Below are 11877 nucleotides of genomic sequence, written 5' to 3' on the forward strand. Positions count from 1 at the left end.
CCTTCAGGGCAGCTCCTTGGATGAATATGGGATGTTTTTTTTTTTTTTTCCTCTCATGACCCTGCCTTCAGGGCAGCTCCTTGGATGAATATGGGATGGTTTGTCTTTTTATACAGGCTATCGAGGAATCACTGAAGATGTGCCAATTTGCACTGCCTCATTCTGGAGGTCGAGGAAAACCAGACCCCAACCACTCCAGACATTGTGATTGACTGTGTTCTCAACAGCCAGATTTTCTGCTGTTAATTGCATTTGTTCCCACTTATTGTCATGTTTAAGTTGAATGTAAAACTTTACATTATCCTGCACATTCTTTGATACCAAAGATCTCAATTATTTAATATACAATTTGCTGCTTATTTCATTGTTACAGTGCTTAACTATTCTATTTTTAAATATAGCTTATAAATCCTAGATTATACATCTAATACTTGATATTTGCACATTATCTGGTAGCAAATATTCTACTTACCGTGACTTTAGTATTGGCTTATTTCATTCCGTCAGTGCTTAACGATTCTATTATAGTTTGTAAATCCTATTTCATACCTCTGATATTTGATATTGCACTTTTAACTAGTACCAGTTAATTCTACTTTCGTTCCATCAGTGTGCTTAACTGTTATTCTATTAAAAATAGCTTGGTTGTACTATTTCATACCTTTTGATATTGCACTTTCACTAGTACCAAAAAATCTACTTTCATTCCATCAGTGTGCTTAACTGTTATTCTATTAAAAATAGCTTGGTTATACTATTTCATACCTTTTGATATTGCACTTTCACTAGTACCAAAAAATCTACTTTCATTCCATCAGTGTGCTTAACTGTTATTCTATTGTTAAATATAGCTTGTAAATCCTTGTGCCACAGGTCAGCATTGCAGTTATAATGGCATATTCTACTCCAGAGCTTTACTCTAAATTATTACCACTTATCCTATTGTTAGAAATGACTTGTAAATATGATGTTATACCTCAATTTATTTGATATCCTGCACTTTATTTGGTACCAAATATCCTCATTGCTTATGTTTACTGGTAATTCTTTTCATCCCAGAGCTGACCTCTTTATATTATTTACAATTGTTGTAAGTGTTACAATAGTGTTTTTTACAAAAGTGTTTTTTTTTTGCTTGTTTTTACCAAAATTTAATTGAAACCTGCATTTTCTTTGGGTGTATATATGTTTGTATTTTTCTGTTATTTATATTTCAGTGATCTGACATATTGTTTCAATGACAGTTACTGTAATTTGAAATGTGGAATAAAAACGGCAAATGGAAATATGTCTGCTTTGATCAATCATTATTCTTGATAAACTGCATGCTATAAATATATATATATATATATATATATACAATAAGCGGCGGCAGATCGCTCGAAAAGCGGTTTGCCTCCGCGGTCCGCGCTCGATATAACGGCGGCGGAGCGGCGGCTGGCCAGCGGGCCGTCCGCGGAACGAAGGCGTAGGAAGGCGGCTGCCGCTTTTAAAAAGCGGCTGCCGCCGGCGGACCGCCGTCGAACGTGTTTGCGATCTCGCCATTCTGCCGCTTCTACTGCCGCCGGCGCGCCGCCGGCGGACCGCCGACTTATTGCTATCTGGGTATACGGCCCTGAGGCCTGACGTTCCCCAACCCTGTTCTACTGTTTCATTATGCATACAAATTCTTTAATGCCTTTAGTTCACTTGATTGTTTCTTTTAGATAGTGTTGCTTTCACTATATAATCTACAGTTGTTTTAGTGCATTCTAGCACTAGGAGAGCAAGTTTAAAAGAAACATATTTTCATGATTAAAGCTAACTTTTTGAAATAAAATGTTATTAATGAGCGAGTTCAACAACAATCCATCTTCCAAACCATGTATTTACATTACCCAAATACATTTTGATAAACCTGTAATAATGATTTATATTTTGGAGTTGTCGGGACAGATATCACGGAAAATTGCAAACATAATTCGCCTGTGCGTGTTGACATCTTATCGGTACACAGAGAAAATAAGCTCCGGCTACTGAAGCACGTGCTTGGTGTGGGAGTAGTGTGAAGCTGAAAGTTTGTTGTCACAACGAACAAGAAATATTGACCATGGATCATTAAAAATGGCAAACCTCTATAAAAACAAAGAAACCCCAAACAGAGCAGAGTCTACAAGCAAAAAGGGAAAGCGACAGAGTCCATAATAAAACTTGGCTTTTCAGAGGTGACGACAACTCTGAGATCTGAAAGGATTTAAAAGTGACCCAGAGATATTTTTTTTATTGATGAGTATTTTATTCATATGGTTTATGTATTGTTGTGTAATCACACACACACACTCACATACACAGTGTAGTGAAATACTATAATTATACTGTAATCAGTGCAGAACTTTTCGCTTTCTAGCACATGTGTGATTTCCTTTTATAATGGTAATAATTTATATAAATAAATCCTTTAGTCCTAGGCTTGGCAAGGACAAGTGAGTCTTGAAACATTACTCAAAACTAAACCAAATGGTCCTGATACATCTTACTGAAGTGTTTACTAAATGTGTTTAAATCTGGTTTGATTTCATGCAGTTTTAGCTGATAAGCCTCCAAACAACTAAATGGATAAAAAAAAATTATTGCCAGTAGTGTCAGAAGGTTTTTTTTTTGTTTGTTTTTTCAATTATTATTATTATTATTTAGGTGGAAAGGGCTTTGATCCAGAAATGGCTGATTATTCCTCCTTTACAGTGTTACTGCATGAATGGAATGAATTAAATAAGGGATCACAACAGACACTGGTTCAAAGTATTCTCAGAGACCAGCAGCTTTTTCATCATGCATTATATTATCAGCTTAACAATTTGAATTAAATATTTGGTTAAAAAATTAAGATGAATAGTAACATTTATTTAACATGTCCAGTGACACAAAAACATTTGTTTTAGTGCAGAATCTTTTCAGAATATTTCTTATACGTTTTACATTATAATCATTGTTTTTTTTTTATGTTTACAGTTTATTTACAGGTTTAAATTTGATTAATTTCTAATGTGCATTTAAACTTTTTTAACACTATTATAAAACATCCAAATCACCAAGCAGCTCAAAAACACAGAAAAACAGCAAAAAGTACTCATAAGGTAAGTAAGCATCTCAATTTTACCATCTGTATGGTTACCCTAGTAGTATCCTTATTTCACGTTGGGTTTTTTTTTTCTTTCCACTTTTCTCCCCAATGCACTCTAAGTCCTCGTGTTGATCCCGATCCGATACCAGTGTTGTTGTTTTTTGCATAATCAGTATAGAATATCTTTACATTATTGTGTGGAACTAATGGGAGTGCTCTTTAATATGTAAAGAAACACAAACCTCTAACTACACATTATTTCAAAATGTATAGCTTATTTAAAAAAACTGTTAACTAATTTACTGGATAATGCAGCAGCAAAATTATCAGTAATTCCAGAATAAGTTATCAGCAGAAAATATTTTTTCAACTTGTATCTGGACTTTAAAGGATTCAGATCTCTTTTTTGTTCAATTTAGTTGTAAGATATCAGCTCACCTTTCATACAGTTATTTTTGGGAACATTTTCAACTTAAATAGTATTATAATTTGTAAACAAATTATGATAATAATAATAATAATAATCTATTATAATAGTATACCTCAATCGTGCACATTTTGACAGGGATCCACCGGTCTCTCACTCACACTTTCTTCCTCACTACCATCAGCGCTCACTCGCCCCTGAGTTCTGATTGCACGCCCCTGCATATCATTAGTGGCTAATCAAAGACTGCATATATACCCCGATTTCACACACAATCTTCGTCTGTTCTCATCGATATTATCTCTGACTCCAGACATTTCTGCTATGTCAGATAGACCTGTGTCTACATTATTGCCTGAAAGTATCATTGGACTGTTCATCATGTCTATACCCTGTCTGGATATTATCACCTGCTGTTTGATAATATCCAGACGATTGATGATTACTGATGAATTATGAATATAATTTAAAGGATATTTTCAACACAAAATAAAAACTGTGACAAAAAGGTGTTGATTTTCATCGTGATTGCTTTTAGGATACTTTATTCAACTGTAATTTTTTAATTAAACGTTGTCTTCAATATTACTTTAGCAGCTTATTTCAACAGTGCTTTTGAAACAACAAAAACGCACGGCTTAGTTTTTATTTTCAAAGCTACAGAAAAAAGACATCCTGTATATTTACCACGACTGATGAAACTTAAACATAGGTTACATCCTACATATTTTTGTTCAAAAAGAGGAGTCGGTCTACCTGCACAGGTACAATTAGCCCGGCGGTGGAAAAACCGTGCTCCGCTGGAACAGATGTCGCAGGAACAGCGAAGTACAATGCTTATCTTGTAAACCGATGTAAAGCTGTTTCAGATGCTCCTTTACTCTCTCTCTCAAAGCTCTGTCTCAAGAAAATTCAGATGTTTGTGTGTTGGATCCAATGTTGCGACAGTACTGGATAAGTTTGTGTTCAGGTTCTTTCTGCTGTTGTTATTTGTGGATCTGGCTACGTTGCATTTCTGTCTGACGGTAAAAGATGCGATGCTCGTCTGAGTTGCCTCGCTGGTATCGCAATACATTTTATGTACAAATACTAATGATAATGCATTGTACTTGTGGTACATTTGTGTAACCGTTTGGCGCTGCACATCTTGCATTGAATTGTATTTCCATCTATTTTGTCGAATTGAAGCCAGACATCACTATGCAACTTTGAAGGCATGTTTCTCTCTGTTCTTTGGTCTGGACTTTGGACCGCACGCTCTGGCAACGCTAACCAATCAGAGCTCAAGGTGCCGCCCAAAATTCTGCTATAACCAATCAGAAAAAATGAAAAAATCTGTCTTTTTTAAACTCACAATCATTGTTTTTATGATCGATCCTCGCTGTCATGTTCGAGTACTCGAGTACTCGAGTACAATTGCCCATCCCTACTTGACACCGAAGCAGATTTTTTTTGTATAATAAACAGGGAGTTGGATCTGTTGAGGACAAATAAAAATGTGTCTATCCAGTTCTCCTAAAACTTTCTATGCTTAACATGTATGGCCCTTACCTTCCTCTTTTTCATAGCAAGACCATATGCATCTGTCTGCACATTAGGGCCCTCTCCATCATCCTTATTACCTTGATTTTCAGCCATATTCTTCCCACAGTCATCAATAACCTCACACTTGATACTGTCTTCATTCCTTTAATTAAGATTTCTTTGTTAAATAAGGAATCCATAATTTTTTTTGATAACTTACTTTGCACTTGCATTTAACTATATCTTCTACTGTTTAACTACCTGTATGTGATAACAAACGTCCCGTCTCGTATATAGCCACAGAGAATGCATCAAGGGAGTTGCAGCAAACTACTCTTCTTTCAAAAATAAAATGATTGATCACAACAAATGTGATATTATTTAGTAAAAGTATAAAAATTAACTCAGTAATGAGCTCCAATTAATATAAATACAAACAATTTGAAACTTGCAGCATGGCTGAGCACTGCTGTCTCATTGACATCCAATGATTGTACAGTGTTTTTACACGTGAGAAATACATCAACACAAACGATTCATGTAATGGAGCACAAACAATCACCAGAAGATGAAATTAGGGACAGTCCTTTGCTCAGCTAAGTTTTTGTGCCATAACCAGGGTGACAAAACATAGAACACTACACACAGTACTGATTTTTAGTAAATTATTATAATTTACTCCAGTCAAAACATGAGCTTACACATGAGTCCAGCTGCATAATTATACATATGTTCTGCTTTAATGAGGTGGAGTAATTTTGGAGAAATACAAATAACAAATAACAACTAACTCTTAAATATTCTTTTAGAGGTAATTCCTGTTATATTAATGAATTCTTTGTAAGTATACATTTCACCAGTGTTTGTTTAATAATCTGCATAAAAAAACGATGCCTTTGTCAAACCAATCTTTTTTTTAATTCAATCTTGTTTTTGAGAAATACATGTTGATTATTCCAAATAATACATGAGTGGGGAAATTATTTGTGTTTGTAGACTATTCTCCATGCCTCTAGAGCTTGTTTATGAAAATTGGAAAGTTTAATAGGGAGTTTACTGCATTTAAAGTCACAAAGAGCAAAAACTTGAGTCCACCATATAAATTAAAAATAAACAAACATAATTATTTCAAACGACATAGTGTTTGATCCAATTACAATACTGTTTATAGTGATGAAGTTTAGAGCACTTAATCCACCCTTGAGATTTTTATTTTTCAGATTAACATTTTTATTGGTTGCTCCTTCACCATGACACATAATACAACAAAGCATTTGTACAGAGTCAACCTTTATCCCACTTAAACCCCATTATTTCAATTCCCCCCTCCCAATCCCACCCCCAAAACTGAAAATGTGCCCTTTTTAAGAATCAGACTGATCCAGGCTTGTGTCATGGTTGGCAGAAGCTTTCCATTCTTTAATGATTCCATATAAACTTCTAGCAAAAGTGGAGCCAGTTCTGTAGCATAAGATTTTAAAAATAGCCGATAGACAAGGCCTTAATTACCTTGCCAAGCTCCTCCATGTTTATCTCAGCTCAGTCATCAGTTTAGAAAGTTCTAATGGTTCCAAAAAGTTTCTAATATGTTCATCAGTAGACGAAGATGTGCAACACTAGAGATAAAGATATCATTATTTAAAAGCATTATTGATAACAATGGCTTAGGTAAATATTTCATCACCAGCAGATTTCACTGTGGGAATGGTAGAGAAAGACACCCTGTTTTATATATCTAGCCAAAAGCTTCCCTGCTTGTCACCCGACTCAAAGTATGACTGTCTTGCCCTGAATAGCCAAAACTCCACCTTCCGTGACAAAATAGTATTATATCTGTATTTCAATCGGGTCAATTTTCTGAGGCCATCAGATGACATTCGGCACTTCAGCTCTGCCTCTACACTTTTAATATTCCCTTCCAATTCCACAAGTTTTTGTACTTTGGATTTTTTGGTGAATGAGGCATACTGTACAATCCGGCACTGTTGCACTCTATTGGAAGAACAGTAGCCTGCAAGTTTGTCAAAGACCTTAAACTGTTAGAAGAGGAGTAAAAAGACCCTCTGTTACATATTTATTTATTTCTTATTGTATTTTTACTGCAGGGCTCTTCAACTACATTCTGACAGGGGCCATATTATCCAGATGAAAACTAGGCGGGGTCAAAGTTTTTATTTATTTATCTTGGCTAGCACTTTCATCACTAGTAACATTTTACTTAGAAAAATAAATAAACCCCCATTAATACTGAGTGTTTATTCATCAAAAAATAGTCACAGGGTATATTGTCTATTTAATTACCCTTTTTTAAGGTCTGGTCATTAATACCATCATAAGATCTGGCTGAAGAACAAAAAATGACTTACACTGTTAACTAACAAATAAGTTTTGCTCTTCCCTGTGTGAATGTGCCGGTGCAATTACAACCAGTCAGAAAACTGCTATGGCTATATATTCTGTGGGGAGGGGGAGGAACAACACATGACCAAAGACATTTGCCTCCATTGGTAACATTTTTTAAAAAGAGGTAAGGGTGTTAAAGAAAAAATAGCAGGAGAGGAGAGCCTCCTTTGGTATATCAACCAATCATCATTAAGACACAATTTACATGATATTAGCTTGAACGGCTCCTGCTGTGAGAGCAAGTCAACTACTTAACTATAGAGGGCAGAGATATCACCATTTACCAAGCTACAGTTTGAACAGCAGCTAAAAATTTAAAAAGAAGGAAGACCCACGCCAAAACTGGACATACAGCAATTGGCTTCATCAAATGGCCGAACTTGCTCATTTAACACAGACATTTTCAGGAAAACCGAGTGGGTAACAGGCTCATTGAACCTGAACATGCTCTTCTGTTCGCCATTTTTACTATTTGACGAATCACCTGGAGGATGTAATCCGTGGATTAGACATTTAAGAATTTAGCGAGGGCTATTGAAAGTACAAGAGCCATATTTCCGCCGGGATTAAACTGAAGATGTTAGGGCAAGTGAGGATTGATGAGGCACTCAGCCAGGCCTCTGCAATTGAGGTACAGCGTCATAATGAGCAGGTGGAGAAAAACCATGATATTTCAAGTACAACAGCGGTGCTATTACATGGGCCGCCATCTTGATTGTTTTGGTTGGATAGATCACATGACTACGTCACATGACAGCAAATACATCATCGTTTTCACAGTCCACACTATAATGTGAAAACAGCTTATTCAAATGCATCCACTTTGGAGTGCGTTTTCAAAAAGCTCAGTTTTCGTGGACAAAAACGCAGTCTCAGTGTGGACGGAAGGCCAAAAATGGAGAGAAAAATACGTGTTTTCAAATGAAAATGTATTAATGTGGACAAGGCAATAGTGTCATCATATACATTAAACTTTGTATAAATGAGATAGTATTTCAAATAAATGTCAGATGTCAAATATGTTACATTATGTGAATGACAATGGGGATATTTACAAGAGATTTTTGGGTTACCAAGACGTTAGTGCAGACAGAAATGCCGAAGAACTTTCTGTTGTGTTAATGAAAGTAATTCACAAGTACAACCCATAGGCTAATTAATTTGCCAAACATATGATGGCACAAATTGTATGAGTGGGCAGCATGAGGGTGTGAGGGCCCACATAAAGGCACAATGCACACATGCACTTTTTGTAGGCTACATTGTTACGTTCATAGTTCATTGTTAAATTTAGTGTTAGTGCAGGGGACAAAGAACATTCAAGATACCAAGAATGTTTTTGTCTCATTGGATTGTTTCCACAATTGTTTCACTCAATCAACAAAAAGGATCTTTTGTTTATTTTTTTTATATACTGAAAATTATATTCTTGCAAGTAAACCCAATTTTTAACAAATGTAACTGCAATCTGAGATTTTATGTAACTGTAACTGATTACAGTTAAAAAAAAAAATGTATCCTTATTACGTAATGGTATTACAAATAATCAATTACTCCCCAAACCTGCTTACCACTTACACTCACCTAAAGGATTATTAGGAACACCATACTAATACTGTGTTTGACCCCCTTTCGCCTTCAGAACTGCCTTAATTCTACGTGGCATTGATTCAACAAGGTGCTGAAAGCATTCTTTAGAAATGTTGGCCCATATTGATTGGATAGCATCTTGCAGTTGATGGAGATTTGTGGGATGCACATCCAGGGCACGAAGCTCCCGTTCCACCACATCCCAAAGATGCTCTATTGGGTTGAGATCTGGTGACTGTGGGGGCCATTTTAGTACAGTGAACTCATTGTCATGTTCAAGAAACCAATTTGAAATGATTCGAGCTTTGTGACATGGAGCATTATCCTGCTGGAAGTAGCCATCAGAGGATGGGTACATGGTGGCCATAAAGGGATGGACATGGTCAGAAACAATGCTCAGGTAGGCCGTAAAGTGTGCCAAGAAAACATCCCCCACACCATTACACCACCACCACCAGCCTGCAAAGTGGTAACCAGGCATGATGGATCCATGTTCTCATTCTGTTTACGCCATATTCTGACTCTACCATCTGAATGTCTCAACAGAAATCGAGACTCATCAGACCAGGCAACATTTTTCCAGTCTTCAACTGTCCAATTTTGGTGAGCTCTTGCAAATTGTAGCCTCTTTTTCCTATTTGTAGTGGAGATGAGTGGTACCCGGTGGGGTCTTCTGCTGTTGTAGCCCATCCGCCTCAAGGTTGTGCGTGTTGTGGCTTCACAAATGCTTTGCTGCATACCTCGGTTGTAACGAGTGGTTATTTCAGGCAAAGTTGCTCTTCTATCAGCTTGAATCAGTCGGCCCATTCTCCTCTGACCTCTAGCATCAACAAGGCATTTTCGCCCACAAGACTGCCGCATACTGGATGTTTTTCCCTTTTCACACCATTCTTTGTAAACCCTAGAAATGGTTATGTGTGAAAATCCCAGTAACTGAGCAGATTGTGAAATACTCAGACCGGCCCATCTGGCACCAACAACCATGCCACGCTCAAAATTGCTTAAATCACCTTTCTTTCCCATTCTGACATTCAGTTTGGAGTTCAGGAGATTGTCTTGACCAGGACCACACCCCTAAATGCAATGAAGCAACTGCCATGTGATTGGTTGATTAAATAATTGCATTAATGAGAAATTGAACAGGTGTTTCTAATAATCCTTTAGGTGAGTGTATATTGCTTAACAGTTACATTAACTGCTGTGCATCTCTCTCACTGCAGCTTGACTGACAAACTCAGGTAATTTCCCTTTAGCTTCCAAGGCCAGTGTTTTGCTTTTGTACCAGAAAAAGAAAACGAGGAAAGCACACATGTATTACAAACGCTTTGTACTAAAGTAAAGTTTTCAAGCCCCCAAATATTTAAAAATAAATCATGCACTATTTTCTTTACATTTTCCTGCGGTGTAACAAATGTTACCTTTAAGTACACAAGTTTATCCATTCCCACTTATCACCTAAAGATCAAATTCACCTTTCTATATGCAAAATATATCACGTACACGATTCGAGTCGAAAATGCGTTATATTGCAAAGGTGAATCATCTTTTTGACTCTTTGTTAGTATTTTCTTATTGACTTTAAAGCCCGTGTAAATTTCAAGTTTAATCTTTTGTGTAAATGCTATCATAAAATGCTATCATAGTTTGTTTGGCCAAACGTGCTTGACTACAAAATACACGTTTACAAGAGCGTCACGTTTTCTGAAAAACAGAACTGACTTGATTTAAAAATGTATAAAGCCCCTCCAGATGCAGAGATGTGGATTCCCTCAATGTGCAGAAACCTGAAACAATCGATTTTGCATATAAGATACAGACGTGTGATGAGCACTGAATTAGTGAAGAACTTTAAAGGTGCACTACATTTTTGCTAATTAAAAAAGTTGTACTAATCAAGACATGAATAGCATTTTTTAGAACTATGTTGAAAATTAAGTACACTTACATGAAATGAATAATCCATTCACATCCATCCATCCATCCATCCATCGTCAACCGCTTATCCTGTGTACAGGGTCGCGGGGGGCTGGAGCCTATCCCAGCTAACATTGGGCGAAAGGCGGGGGACAGGTCGCCAGTCAATCGCAGATCCATTCACATCAGTAACCCAAAATATGCAGTTTAATTTGACATGGAGCAGGTCGCCCCCTCGTGGTTGCGGACATGTTGACAGCACATTCAACCAGTTACTACACCACAAATAATGACAATAATAATAGGCCTACAGTGTTTCCCATTAATTAGTGTGGTGGCCCGTGATTTTATCATTGTGCCTATTGTGGACAATATATCTGAACGAGATTAAATGAGATTTTTTAAATTTTTGAAATAGTCAGAACAGGGTAAATTAATACATGGATCATTAGATGTTAACATGCTTTAAGACACTATATCTTTTTAAGGACCATTGCAGACAATTAAATGAGATGGCAGTGGGATATCAATCATTTTCATAGTGGTCCAGCAACATGTGGTGAAAGAAGACACATTGCTACAAAAATACATACATACAAATGTGCATATCATTTTTCTGTGTACTACATTATTGTACAGTATTTACTTTTTCCAGTAAACTTTTACCTACTGTTGAAATCGTTATCTAAAACGCTCAGTGTGATAACACAATAGCATTCAGCTAGACAAAACTGACATTCTTGTATTGTACATTTCAGTGTCAACAAAAAAGTAGAGCATAAATAAAACCGTAGGTATGATGTTCTCATTGTGGAATTCTGTGTTTGATTTACACCAGATGTAATGGGACCCCTGTCTTCCAAACAGTTCCATTTTCGACTCATCAGTCCACAGAACATTCTCCCAAAAGGTTTGAGGA

Source organism: Xyrauchen texanus, chromosome 6 (assembly GCF_025860055.1).
Source record: "Xyrauchen texanus isolate HMW12.3.18 chromosome 6, RBS_HiC_50CHRs, whole genome shotgun sequence".
In the NCBI taxonomy this organism is placed as follows: domain Eukaryota; kingdom Metazoa; phylum Chordata; class Actinopteri; order Cypriniformes; family Catostomidae; genus Xyrauchen; species Xyrauchen texanus.